The sequence below is a fragment of the Perognathus longimembris genome, chromosome 2 (assembly GCF_023159225.1).
Source record: "Perognathus longimembris pacificus isolate PPM17 chromosome 2, ASM2315922v1, whole genome shotgun sequence".
Classification (NCBI taxonomy): domain Eukaryota; kingdom Metazoa; phylum Chordata; class Mammalia; order Rodentia; family Heteromyidae; genus Perognathus; species Perognathus longimembris.
This window is the reverse complement of record NC_063162.1, coordinates 106,494,541-106,509,606: the sequence shown is the minus strand read 5'-3', so window position 1 is coordinate 106,509,606 and position 15,066 is coordinate 106,494,541. Positions and strand designations below refer to the sequence as shown.

General features: G+C 35.6%; 1 protein-coding gene and 1 long non-coding RNA gene across 14 annotated transcripts in view; one reads left to right on the top strand and one right to left on the bottom strand.

The window, feature by feature from the left end:
* The window catches only part of Magi2 (membrane associated guanylate kinase, WW and PDZ domain containing 2), a 1,248,503-nt gene that overhangs the window by 669,745 nt on the left and 563,692 nt on the right, over positions 1–15,066 (top strand). The gene's annotated exons all lie outside the window — the stretch shown is intronic.
* Positions 580–837, bottom strand: LOC125346948. The gene is made up of 2 exons (XR_007210073.1): positions 699–837; positions 580–611 (listed from the first exon to the last, which is right to left on the bottom strand). It is a non-coding gene; the product is annotated as an uncharacterized LOC125346948 (long non-coding RNA).

Sequence of the window (15,066 nt, the reverse complement as noted above, 5' to 3'; positions counted from 1 at the left end):
ATAAAATCCAGTTTAACAGCTAATGTGTAGCTTTGCCTATTCTAAAACATTATATAGTTGAAATTCCACAATGTGAAGCCTTTTCACATTTACTTCTGTCACATAGTAACATGCTCTGCAGTTTCTTCTGTGCTTTTCCATTACTTGATGGCTCACATCCTATACACACTGAGTTGTTTTCCATTCAGAGTTACTACAATTTATCCATTCACCTCCTGAAAGGTATCTTGGTTACTTATAATTTGGGACAATGAAGAATAAATCTCTTGTAAAAATCCATGTACAGGTTTTTGTTATAGACAAATGTTTTAAACTCATTTGGCTAAGTGTCAACAAATATCTCCAGATTTTAGGAGAATGTCTGGTTTAGTAAGAAACTTCCAAATTCTTCGAAAGTGATTGTAGCATTTTGCATGGTTAAACAACAAATAGGAATTCCTGTTGCTCCTTATGAGCATTTGCTATTGTCAGTATGTCTGGCCACTTCAACACATGTGCAAAGATTGCTCATTGTTGTCTAAATTCCATTGTAATGATGACAGATTGTGGAGAAAATCTCTTTCTGTGCATTTATTTTTCATCTGCATGCCTTCTCTGGTGAAGTATCTGGGCTTATTTTTTTTTAAGTTTTTATTATCAAACTGAATTACAGAGAAGTTACAGTTTCATACATTACGCATTGGATACATTTATTGTACTGTTTGTTTTAATCTGTTTATTACTCATCTTGAAAAATTGGGATGTTTTTCTGTGGTTAGTTTTAGAAGTGCTTTTTTTGGGGTATATTTTGAGTGAAAGGCTTTTGTCATATAAATATTGTGCAAATATTTTTCTCTTGGGCTATGAGTTGTCTGTATATCTTGATACTCTCAAGATAAACTCCCCATATACAAAAATATAATTGAAAAAAATTATATATATGTAAGGTGTAAACTTGGATGTATTTCATTGCACATATTTAAGGTATACATACACACAGCATTTTGGAACACATAGTCTTTAGCCTCAAGACAACATTTGGGTCAATAACTGCACACATATGGAAATGTGTTCCCAAAGATTATATTGTCTAATGACCTAGCTGTCTTAATTGGTTTTCATATACATTATGATGCTCTCACTATCACCTAGTGAGATAACTGCAATTAATCAAATTAACACATCCATCTCCCATAGTCACCTTCTTTTTCTGTGGTAAAAATCAGCATGCGTAGGAAACTTGCAGCATAGAATACAATACTAATATCTGTAACCAGCATACTATATGTGTAATAGCTCTTCAGTCACTGTATTTTTTCTCATTTCTTTATTGTCAAAATGATGTACAAAGGAGTTACAGTTTCATACATAAGGCAGTGAGTTCATTTCTTATCCAACTTGTTACCTCCTCCTTCATTTTTCCCCTGCCTTTCCCCTGCCCATTCCCCCCTCATGAGTTGTACAGTTGGTTTACACCATATAGTTTTGTAATTATTGTTCTTGCACTGGTTTGCCTTTTTATCCTTTGTCTTTCAATTTTGGTATTCCCTCTCCCTTTCCTAGTTCCAATACATGTATATACAATGTTCCCCCTTAGGAACCTTATGTGACCTGGCCGCAGGCAAGTGGGATGTGCCAGATCACTCAGACCCCAACCTGAATAAGCGACTTCCCGAGTGTGATGAGCAGGAGTCCTGTAAAGTCCCATGCAAGTGAGAAGGCATTGGTAGTTTTGGGCTTGCTCAGGAATACCGATGTAGCCACCCGGCCCTTAGAACACAGCTGAGAAGTTTACCATTCTATGTATTATTATTCTTTTGCTGACATTTGGACCCTACATTCTAAATAAATTGGTACAATTCATGAAAGACAGATTAAACACTATACAGCTTATGGTACAGCGAAGTAGGTACACACCTCTCCCAGACAAAGAGTTGTTTGAAGTTTAGTTTTGGGCCTGAACCACAGGATTGTGCTTCATGTCCATAAATCAAGGAGGGAATGTAGTGTTGAAGTAAACCCCGTTTTTGAGGCAGTAGCCTCAGAGTACTAAAATCAGTTACAGTGATATCAGGGGTAAAGCCACTGAAAGATATACAAAACAAAAAGGGCATAATTTCACATGGTATGTTGAAAATAACAACATAACAACAATGATAAACCACTTGTTTCCATAACTTGGAGTTCATTTCACTTAGCATCATCATCTTATGGGTTCATATGACACAGCTTTTTATTCTACGTAACTGCAACTTTGTGCCCTTTGACTAATACTCTCATGTACCATCCCTGGTTGTCACTATTCTACACTCAAATTTTATGTACTCGACTTTTTGAAATTTTGTTTATAAACATAGTCATGCAATATTGGTCTTTCTTTCTTGGGCTTATTTCATTTAGGTCCATCTATGTGGCCACAAATGGCAAGATCCCTTCTCTCTTAGTTTATGTCTCCCAGGGTAGCTATACATCTCCTTCTAGGGCTAACATCCTATTGTATATGTATATATTTTCTTTTCTTTATCATTCCTTCATTGATAAAACACTTGGCTCTATGTTGGCTCTTGTAAGTAAAGTTACAGTGAAAGGGAAAGTGTACATATACCTTTATACTGATTTAGTTTTCATTGCGTTCATAGCCAGAAGAGGAATTGATGGATCACATGATAATATTTTAAAATTTTTAGAGTAATGTCTACATCATTTCCCACAACACATATCAATTTAAATACCTACTAACAATTTCTAAGTATTCTGTTTCCTCCATCTTTGCCAACACTTTTGATCTTTTTCCTTAAAATAGGCAAAGGCCAGTGCCACATGCCTGTATTACTAGCTATTTAGGAGATTGTGTTAAGGCCAATCTGGGCAGTTATAAGACTGATTACACAGAGAAATAAAAAGGTTTTGTAAAAATACCAGACAATTTGAGTTAAGATTTATAGCTATTATAAAAGACAACTTTTTCTACCTTTTCTTTTTACAAAAAGGAACAAGTAAACAATCTTTATATGGCATATATTTCTAATATTTCAGAAGATCTTTGTTCATTAGTGGTTAGTGTCTGTTCTGATCATATCACAAGTCTTTTTTTATTTTAGATATGAGCTTTTCTTGTTGTCTCTCCCCTATATTAACATTTTGGAGTAGGCAGTGGTTACCAGAAAGTAAAGATGTATTCTCTATATAAATTATTACTTTAATAGGACCCTCAAAACTCAAAAATACATTTGACCTTATGAGTACAACTTAATCGAATGATTAATTGAATTAGGGTATAGCAAGATTTATGAGGGCCTCAGGTCATCATTTTAACCTAGCTAAATGCAACAAATGCACATATAGATTAAACATAATCTATCCTATTTTTTAGGATAGAGCCGTAATATCGATACTTTTTAAAAGAAGAATATTAATGGAAATTACATTTCATGGTCTATATCAGGCAAGCTGAAACTGAGGGATGATGGCTATGTACTTGATCAGGGCAGTTGCAGACAGTGAAGGAAGTGAGTTAGCAGAGAAAGAACATCTTATTCTGTCTCTGTTACCTTAGTAAGCCAGATACAAAGGCAGCCAGTTTATATGGCATGCATATGTTCCTACATTTCTTTCATCTTCTGTGTGTCCTGGCTTGCATTATATGAAAAAATCTGAAAGCATTCAGCATGAGTTGGGGGCGCCTCCTTATTGATGCCCATAACCTAGGCTACTCCTGGATAAAAACTACTTCAAAGCCTCTTGGAAAAGCTGTTTCCAGGATATGTAATGATTGATTTCAAATAACATGATGTGAGAGATACCACTAAAAAAATCTTAAAGATGACAAGAGTATTTTTCAAGCTTCAGGAAATATGGTTCAGTTCCCCTGTCAAGGATGGCTAAAAAGCCTGCTCACAGGAACTCCCTGCTCCATCAGTGACAAGCCTTCTACTGCATTGTTTGTGAGTAGCTGCTTGGCAATGGAAGATGACACTATCTGTTTGCATACAAAAGAACAAAAGGACTATTATGCGTGTACTGTGCTTATTAGCCAGACATCACCCTGACACCTCAAACCAAATACTGTTGAGGAATGAGTAGGATTTAATTTTATTTCAATGTACCTTGAGTGGTTATATCTGTTCATTGTGTTTGAAATGATTAATAGCCACCAGCAAGGCTTAGTGAAGGGAGCAAAGTGAATGAATATCATTATTGACTTGTAGTAAAGATACATTTTCATTATGGTTGCCCATAAAATAAATTTCTTGAAGAAAACAATTTCCTCTCTGGCGGTACCAATGCCTTGTAACTAATTCATTAAAGCCTCCCTCTCCTTTTCTTGTCACTGGAGAGATATGTCCATGGTAGACCTCCTCACCCTGAACATCTGTTTTTCCTGGTATCAGTTTTTTTGCTTGTAGTTCTTGTCCACTTTATGTCAATGACACACGAGACCCTTGCATGGGGAGGCTGTTCCCACTTGAGACTGGTCTCTACATTCCTATCCAACCTACTCCATAGCCCTGGATTCTTATCTGCCTCTGCCTTGGAATGGGATTGCAGACAGACAGTAGGAACCAAGGAAACTTTTCTTATTGAGTGAAGTCCATAAACATGACGGTCCATGGCTCATGTATCATGAGCTCCTTGCTTTGTGCTACTTAATACCCAGGATGTCTCATACAGTAGTAGACATGGTTTCAGGTGCTGATCCAAACCCAAACCCTAAAACTATAAGGATATAGATGTAGAAGGAAAAGAAACTTCAACCCTTTTGAGTGCCTAGGTTACCTATCATAAACCAGGCAAAAGCCTTACTTCTCAAAGTCTGATCTTCCAACAGCAGCACCTGAAAGTTCATTGTCAATGCACAATATTGGACCACACCCAGGCCAACTTACCAGAAGCGTCACCTTAACAGCAACCTCAGGTTTCTATGCACATGGGATGGTAAGAAGAAAAAAAAAGGTAAACCAATGTTTTATTCTCATTTAGTCTTCATAGCATTATATATTGTTTGAGTTTCATAAATTGGAAGAAGTGAGCTTGAGTAATTTGCTCCAAATCTATATTCCACCAATCTCATTTGCATGACTTCAGATAGAACTATAAGGATGACCAGACAAAATTAGAGAGCTATGTTTTCCTATGGATGATTTAATAGAATGGGGGTCAACTATTGCCAAGGAAGAGAAACATTGGCTAGATACTCTCCTTTCTTTTTTTGTTGTTATTTTTGGCCAGTCCTAGGCCGTGAACTCAGGACCTGAGCACTGTCCCTGGCTTCTTTTTTGCTCAAGGCTAGCACTCTGCCACTTGAGCCACAGCGCCACTTCTGGCCATTTTCTGTATATGTGGTGCTGAGGAATCGAACCCAAGGCCTCATGTATACGAGGCAAACACTCTTGCCACTAGGCCATATTCCCAGCCCCAGATACTCTCCTTTCTTTCAGACAAAAAAGTTTTATTACTTCAAGATATACCATTATTTTAATCCAAATGGGATTGATTTGTTTAAGTTGCAACTTAAAATATTTTTTCACACCTTTTGGATCTGAGCAATCTTTTCTTACTGTTTCAGGAAGCCAAATTGTGCCTCAGATGTTCAGATTTTACCATGAAGGTAAATGTTACACACACACACACATACACACACACACACACACCCCACACACTAATGCTTCTAAATCCAAAAGAAATCACAAAAGTGGAATTGTGAAAAATAAATAAAATTAGCATTGATATTAGCACTTTGCAATCAGTATATAGTCTCAAAGTTAAGACTCTTTCAAGTTCCAAAGTTTACATTCTGACAGATTTGTTTTTAAAAAATAATCATAGAAAAGTAAGTTTCTAAAGAAGTGTCTCATCACTTGTTGATCACAGCTCATAACTTCTTAAAGAAAAAAAGGAGCAGGCATGAAATAGTGAAGATTAATAATTCTCTCAACAAGTCATTGTGGGAAATCAAACAAGTGCCACTACCCACCAGGCAGGAAATTTAACAAGGCACTCAAGATCAACAAATGGCAACCAGTCAGAAAGTTCCAGTAAAGGCAATTAATCACCACATTGAGGCTGACCTGACAGCATATTGTGTAAGATGTCAAGATGACGAAGAGTATGAACTTGCAGAACTCTTGAAGCTGTGAGACTGTTCACCCAGGGGGAAAATTGTTGTAGACTTGCAATGTATCAGGTTTTTATGGCAAAATATCTTAGATTGCCACCAACAGACCTCTAACTACCCAGCAGAGTATAAGAGGCACTCAGGATTCCTGGCACCCTAGCTCAATCTCACCAACTTCCCAATCTTTCCAAATAGATGAAAATTAATTGGTAGTTGATCAAGCAGTTTATCTTTCCAAAGGTAAAACCAAATTGTTATTTCAGCATTAACAGTCCACGACCCAGGTGGCATTAGGTTCAGCTGAAATGTGAATACAAGTTACATTTAAGGAAACTCTTTGTAGTAGCAACAAATTCTAAACATGTAAGCCAGGAATGCTCAGTCCATAAGAGTAGAAATTCTATGGTCAACTTACAATACCACATAGGTACATTCTCTACTTTGCTATTTTTATGTGTAATTTCGTTTTGCTTCAGAGTTAACATTACTCACTGTAAGATTTTTCACACCCTTTATAATTATAAATGATACTTTAAGAATTCTTTCAGAGTTAGTATTGCTTCTTCTGTAAATGTTTGGTAGAATTCACAATTAATGATATATCTTCCTGGACATTTTCTTTCAGACTTGCTTTGTAATTATACAGTTGACTTTCTGTCTGTCTCTGAATCACACACACATCATATACACATATGTATATATGTGTGTATGCATATGTATAAATTATTCAAATTATTTGTTTTTAAGTGTGCTTTACTTTCTTCAGTCTTTTGAGGACTTTACCCATCTCATCTGAATTGCCAAACTTTTGAGGGATAATTTGTCTATAATATTTCATATCACTTTTAATTTTTAAAATCTGTAGTGAGGCCACTTCTTTCATTCCGATTGTTGCCATAGTTGGCCTTCCATATCCATTTGTTTTTACATCTACAGCCTTAGATCAAAAATGTTGTTGCAAATCTTCTGCAGTCTTCCAAAAGAAAACATTCCATATTGCCACAAGACAAGCACTGTGCTGAACAAATATAAAAGAAGTGATGTACTTGTTGGCGTTATACAGATCCCCAGTCTGAATCTAGCTCTTCCTGTTGGAAGTTGCTTGTTCCCTTGGAGTACTTTGCAGTTATGCCTACAAGGGTTGCATCTTCACTGAGATTTCTTTTTCTTTTCTTGCCATTCTTCTCAAACACTATGGGCTAACAACCTTTTGTACAATATTACCTTATTGTAGGTATTTTAAGAAGTGTACATGAATTACTTTGCCATTTTATATAAGGGACTTTTGAATCCATGGATTTAGGTAGACATGTACAGATGCAAAACCCTGGAACCAGCCTCTTATGTTTTCGTTTTCTGTTGTTTACTTCGTGTTTGTTTTATTATAGTTTGAGACAAGGGCTTAGAAGCCCAGGTTGTATCCCTTTTGGAAATCAGTTTGGCGTATCAATTGTCTTAATATTCACAAAGAGGCAATTCTTGATTTCATTCTTCTCAGTGTTTGGTTTATTAATTTCTACCATGATCTTTAGTTTCTTAAGGTTTATTTATTTTATTTTTTTCTAATTTTGAAAGTAACTCATTTGAGTTCTTTTCTCAGGTATTTTTAATTATAAATGTCTCTCAAATGTGTGTGTTACAAACATTCCAAAAAACTTTGATGTGTTGTTGTTTTCAATTTAGCTGAGCTCAAAGTATTTTCTAATTATCTCTTTGCTTTCTTACTGGATTTGTGGCCTAGTTAGGAGATATTAATTGCTTTCCTAATATCTATAGATTTTCTAGTTCTTTATTATTGGGTTTGAATTTAATTGTGGTTAGAAAACATGCTTTTTACTATTTGAATTATTTAGGATTATTGCCATTTGAATTATTATAATTATTTTAACTTATTTTATAACACTATGGTCCTTGCAATCACTTCTTCAAGCTAAGGCAAAGATCCCTTAAGAACAGACCTATTTTGTTTCTTGAATAGCCAAATATCTGTCTTTTCCTGTGAGATTTTTCCCTCCATTTTTATTTCAGTGCACTCGAAAGGTAACTGGTTGGTTATATGTAAGATGCTTTTGAAGGAGAGATATGCATATGCAATATGATAGTCAATGATGGTCTCACTTTCAGATATGGTTCTGGTTTTGTGTGGGGAGGGCGAGCTCATGAACGCAAATACTTTTATTAAAATTGCACCTGTGGGGCTGGGGATATAGCCTAGTGGCAAGAGTGCCTGCCTCGGATACACGAGGCCCTAGGTTCGATTCCCCAGCACCACATATACAGAAAACGGCCAGGAGCGGCGCTGTGGCTCAAGTGGCAGAGTGCTAGCCTTGAGCGGGAAGAAGCCAGGGACAGTGCTCAGGCCCTGAGTCCAAGGCCCAGGATTGGCCAAAAAAAAAAAAAAACAAAAAAACAAATAAAATTGCACCTGTGGCTAATAATTACAAGTCTAAAGAGAAGAACACCAAGACACACAGGCATCAGAAAGCAAATGCAAGTTGGATTACTGTTTGGGTTTGCCCACTATCGTGTATAGAGTAATTGTCTTTTCAGAAGAAGTTTTCTGAATGCTACCAATGAAGCAACTGCTGAATATAATAATAAAAATAAATAAAATAGCAAAAAAAGAAAGAATGAGACAATCTGGCTTTGTTCAACTAACTAACTTTGTTTTGGGATGCTAAGCATATATATATACATATATATGTATATATATATGTATATATATATATATTCTTGATTTGATATGCTTTATTTATGCCCTACAGCCCAGACTAGCCATCCTCTGCTTGCTAACTTTCTCCAACTCCAGCTTTGTTTTTAGCCACTTTGGTAGAGATAATCTTTAATATATTGTGTCTGAAATCCGGAGCACTGTGAGTCTCCAGCATGAGCTTTCCAGTCACTACTTTGCTTGCTGGCAGAGTGATGATATATCTATTTTGCATTCATATCTATTTTGCATTCTGTCTCAATCCTGGCAAGGAAACTTGATTTCTTGTTCTCTGTAAAGGAGGTAAGAATTTTTTTTCTAAAATTTATAAACATTTTCTCAAAAAATCCAATATTTATTTTGAAAACTCATTATTAACTCAATATCTTTCCTGCCAGAAGTGCCTTAATTAGTTCTCTTTTGAAATTCCCTTAAAATATTCTTTTGTATTTCTAATTCACAAAACTTCCCTTAATCTTTCATGATAATTGCCACTCTTAGGAATAATGATTTGAGAGTCTTTAGAGCAAAAGATGTTTACTTGTTTCAATGATGTTTTACTCTGATATGTTTATGCAGAAATTTCCAACAAAGGTTGCAAGCAAGCATCTGACTCCTCACAATCTATGCTCCTTTACCCTGTACCACTTTATTGCTGTCGAATCAGAAAGGAGTAGCCTGAGCCAAGGTCTTGCAGAACTAATAATTAGTCCTGCTGCCTTTGCAACCTAACCGGTCCTGTAGAGGTTGAATTACTGACAGTGTGTCAGGAGCAGCTCTCTCCTGCTCTGAAACACATACTCTTTTCCCCTTGAAGGCATAAATTTAGGTGCAGGCTTTTAAGCTAGAGAGAGAGAGAGAGAGAGAGAGAGAGAGAGAGAGAGAGACAGAGAGAGAGACAGAGAGAGAGACAGAGAGAGAGACAGAGAAAGTTTGCTTTTTTCCTGGTAATGGGCTATTTGATTGAATCCAGCCTCTTCTCTCTTTATATATTAGCTTCTTGAGAAAAAGTGAATCTGTATAACTCACCATTTGGGGATGAGCTCATAGTCACACTGGTCTAAGTGGTGACAACTGTGCCTCTAATACAAAGCAAGTGTTTTGTAAATACAAATGTCTACTAAGAGGATGTTTGGAATTAACAGCCTCTTGGCTATGGCTAATTGTATTTTTGCCATAATGTCCTACAATTTTGTAATATTTTTTCAAAAGTAAACAATGTATAGAGAAATTTTGGGTTCTATTTTCCACCAACTACAAACTAAGAAATAGTATGATAAGTTGGCAACAAATATAATAGCAAGCAAGGTGAATATAAGGTATACAAATACAGAGGAAACTCTAGAACTCCAGATTTTTAACACGAATAAGATCCTTGTCCAGCGTACCTCATGGTTCTCTTCCATGTAAATTTGATCTCTGTGTACTTAAGAACCTCAGTGGAACAAAAAAGTAGATGGTCACTTAAATATGTGATTTATGCCAGATAATCTGGTAAGCATTCCAATGTTTTGAAATCCCTGGATAGCCAAATGTCTCCTCTCTCTCTCTCTTTCTTTCTCTCTCTCTCTTTCTTTCTCTCTCTCTCCCTTCCTCCTTCCTTCCTTCCTTCCTTCCTTCCTTCCTTCCTTCCTTCCTTTCTTTTTTCTTTCTTTCTTTCTTTCTTTCTTTCTTTCTTTCTTTCTTTCTTTCTTTCTTTCTTTCTTTCTTTCTTTCTTTCTTTCTCTCTCTTTCTCTCTTTCTTTCTGTCATGGGGCTTGATCTCTGGGCCTGGGCTGTTCCTGAGCTCTTGAGCTCAAGGCTAGTGCTCTACCATTTGAGCCACCACACCACTTCCGCTTTTCTAGTGGTTAATTTGGAGATAAGAGTCTCTTGGACTTTCATGCCTTGGCTGGCTTTGAACTGCCACCCTCAGATTTCAGCTCCCTGAGTAGCTAGGATTACAGGCATGAACCACTGCCACCCAGATTTCTTCTTATTTTCATCTACATTTTCTGATACTCTGCAGATTCTTCGGTAATCTACCTTGAACATTTCAGGATAATGATGCCATAGAGACATATGGTGGCTCTAAGCGTTAAATGTCATTGCAGGATTCTAATAGTTATAAAACAATGAAATTATGATACACTAAAGCTTGCAACAAAGATCACAGTAGTGTCATCATTGCATGAGTATCGCAGTAATTCCTGTTAGCATTGCAAGAAGGTCCCAGTAGTGTCTTTTTGAGTTGCTCATAGATCTGCTGCTACTATACAGTCAAGCTTTGGCCCCGATTAATTTTACATGAAGAATGTATAAAAGCTTCAAATTAAGTATATATTGTTTCTACAAAATGTCACTGATCTTGCCTTTCTTTAAGCTCAGCATGTAATCTTGGAACATTATCAGTTAAATAATAAATTGGAGTATTGAAATCTTTTTATTATTCTGACGGAATTCAGATATAAAACATATCTCAATTAAATATTGCAGAATTAAATTTAAAAATAAATTAATTGATAACAAAAGGACCATTACTATTCCTACCTCTTAAAATTTTTCAGGATGTTCATAGTCACATCAAAAGTACTGAGCCTATAATTTGCTACCCTGTTTTATTGGTGAGAGACCTCTGCCTTCTACTCTCAAGTTACATTTGTAAATTGTGAAAATAGATCAAAAAGCTTAAACATAGCTATCTGGGGCCAATTTTTACCTGGATGGTTTAATCCTCTCTCTGTATGTATAATCAGTGTATTATTTTATGCTATAAATACAGACAAGACAATTTTTTCATAAGGAATGTAATTTTTAAAGCTAAATTCCTTTATGGGCTCATGGGTACACAAGGTGGAAAAGAATGGGGAAGATTTAAAGTATAAGTTATTTGTGACAGTAGGGATGCTTCAAATGAATGACTGAAAAAATTCAATTTTCCTTCATTTGTCATCCATGTTGGGTATTTGAATAATTACATATGGTCCTTTGAGGTAGGAACTTGCAAGTCAAACAATGCATATGTATAAATCAATTCCAATATGATTCTTTTTTCTACTTGGTACTGTAGATTTTGAGTTAAAACCATGAATGACAATAAAATAAACTTTAATTTTTATGTGGTGATAGGAGATTGAACAGAGGGCTTCCAGTAGGCTAGGCAAGAGCTTTATCAATGAGCTGTACCTCATCAGGTTTAAAGCTTATCTTTTGAATGATATTTCATACCTCTACCCTCAGCTTACTCTAACATTTACACCAGAAACATAATTGCGTGAGTGAAATTGTAGAATTGATTATTGCATAATTTGTTTCAGTAGAAAACTTTATATGCGAATTCAAAAGTGTGCTCCACCGATCACTTAACTTAGTCTAGGTTTTATTACAAACAAGCTGTAATTTATTGCCTAGTAAACCAGGTATAAGCATAGGAAAATAATGAGAAACTGTTATTTCTTACTTGTTGGGGACCTGCAATTTTCCATCTGTCTTCTATTGTTTGACCTTTGGTATGTTTTTCTCACTGAAACCTGTGCATTGGGTGCTTGTTTTTCCTTGCCGTTTGGTCATTGATCACTCCTTGTGAGCTGTATGTATTTCCTCTGAGTGTGTCTGTGTGTGTTGCACGCATATTGCTGCCAAAATAATTACTATATTTCAAATAATGATGAAAATTATTTAGAAGCAGATGGTACTAGAAATAGATCCATTGTTTCCAAAGTTCATTTAACTTCTAAGAGAATATTTATTCCACTAACTATGAAAATAAGTGTGAAGTCTCATAAGGTATTATTGCTTTGAACCGAATCCTCTCACACCTGCTCTCCTATGTACTCATAAATGAAAAACACCCTCTTTCCTCTGAACACAGTATATCACTATAGATTTCTCTAGGGTCCCTGTCAAAACTATGACTCTCATGCTCTGTGAGTGTCATAATCATTTGAACAATGAAATCAGCAGTATTTTTATTTTGAGTTTCTTGAGGGACAGAAGTTTTGATTTTGCAGTTTGGTATTAGGGAGTCAATTCAGGGCCTTGAACATACTAGGCAAACACTCTACCATTGGTCTATGTCCCCATCAGGACCCCTTACCAGGACTTCAGACTTGCCTCCAACTGGTAGTTCTTCTACCTCAGCCTCTGGATGGCTGGGATTGTGGTGATGTCACCATGCCCAACAACAGTATCTGATTGTCATTGGCAATATCACTGGGGTTCTTGTTAGAAATGTAAACCTTTAAGCCTGAGCCATACTTACTTGTTCAGGAGCTCTGCGAGGGTAAGAAATCAGGAACCTGTTTTGAAGAGTTTTCCATGACTTGCTGATCTATTACTAAGTGGTAAGAAACAGTAGGTCTGGGGCTGGGATGTAGCTCAGTGGCAAAATGCTTGCCAAACAAGTGCAACATCCTGGGTTCAATCTCCAGTACCAAAAAAAGAAAAGAAAAGAAAAAAAAGAACTATAGGTCTGGGATGATGTGGCTTCAATCCAAACTACTAAAGTTTAAACCATTAATTGATGACATATGGCAAGCTAATGTCAACCTTTATTTATGTCCAACTCATGCAAGAAGGTTTAAATAGGTCTTTTTTTTTTATTTTCATAAGCTATCTTGTCCCAAGTCTTTGTTTTTAAAGAGTACTAACATTGTTAGCATATCGTTTTGTCAATGCCATTTTAAAGGGTGATTGACATCATGCTGTTTTACAAGATGAGAAAGTTTTGAAATAATTATTGAAGATTAGAGTAGTATTCTGTGAAAAATAACTCAAAGTACTGGCATGGTATGAATGGGTCTGTCAAATCTTTAATATTTTATTAAAGCATATAGCAATTTATTTAGGCCATAAAGAATTCTTATACAGAGTAGGTTATTAAAAGAATCAAATTGCAGGTTTCACTTTTTTTTTCTAAATTCTAAATCCTAATCTATTCTATCCTGTCCTTTTGTCAGTTACCATAACATCTGTAGGGTTTTATCATCTATCACCTCAGATTCCATGACTCCAACTATGTTATTTGCTCTGCTTATTTAGCTCTGTAACTAAGCAAAACCATACTCCTTGACTTCATGTGGTTGATCATACTATAATAAAATTCAGACTTTATCCTGGTTATATAGAAATTGATTAGAGACATTTGGCCAGGGGAATGTCATGCGTGTTCTTAGTGAGGTGACCACACAGCTGCTAATGGTACTCACACTTGCTAGTGAGTAACTGACAAACTGAAGAAGTGTCTGGAGTCTAAGAGTGAGTTAATTAAAGGTTGAATCCAGAGGAAATCACCCTTCCTGTCAAGATATATTTTTTCCAGCTTGAGGATGAGAAACACCAAGAAGAGAAAATATACTCAGAAACATGTATGATAGCAGAATTCACATTCTCAGATTCTCAAACAGTGACCCATCTGTTCAGAACACCTTGAGAATTAGTGATTCATTCGAAATATATTTCTTAAGCAAATCTGTACCAGGTACCTAGTACACAACAAGAACTATGGAATTTCAACACATCACAATAGATCATTCTACTGAACTGTATCTACATAATATTTTCCATTTTAGACAGGGATATTTTTAGAATACTTTATAGCATGAGTAAATATCAGAAAGCTGAGAGAAAATATGATTTAGAATTATTTTCACCTTAAATGCCATGCTTTATTCCTAAGGTAAAATGGGCAGTGCTCTTTCACTTAAAAAGTCAAAACAAATTAAAAGAAATCCATTTGTTCCCTCGGTTGCCATAGTAACAAAATGACAAGCATCCTTCATTGCTTTCACTGTGTATCAATAAGCTAACCACTTCAGAGAACATTTATTCTCTTCAGACATATCTTTTGAACATAAGCATTCTATTCTTTCATTAACTTACATTGTGGAGATAATAGTCATATAGTAATTAATAAATAATGTGGTTTTCTTTTTAAGAAATGAAGCTAAAGAAGAGAAATCAGATTCTCAATTTAGTAACACATTTTTCCACATTAAGTTTTATTTGTTTTGTTTTTCTTTTCCCATTTGGAAGAGTGATCTGGACAAAATAATACAATGGAACACATAAACCATAATTTAGTTAGTAAGACTTAATTTTGATTTTTCTTTATACCATTTAAGAAAATCCCAACCCCAAATGAGAGCAATAAAATAAGGTAGGTGTGCTTCAACTTGAGCTATATAGTGAATTGTCTATATTTTCTCTTTGTCCTCCCTACACCATCCACCCAGTTCCTAATGCTTGACAATTTCTTGTTACTACTGTTGAGTTTTTATTCACT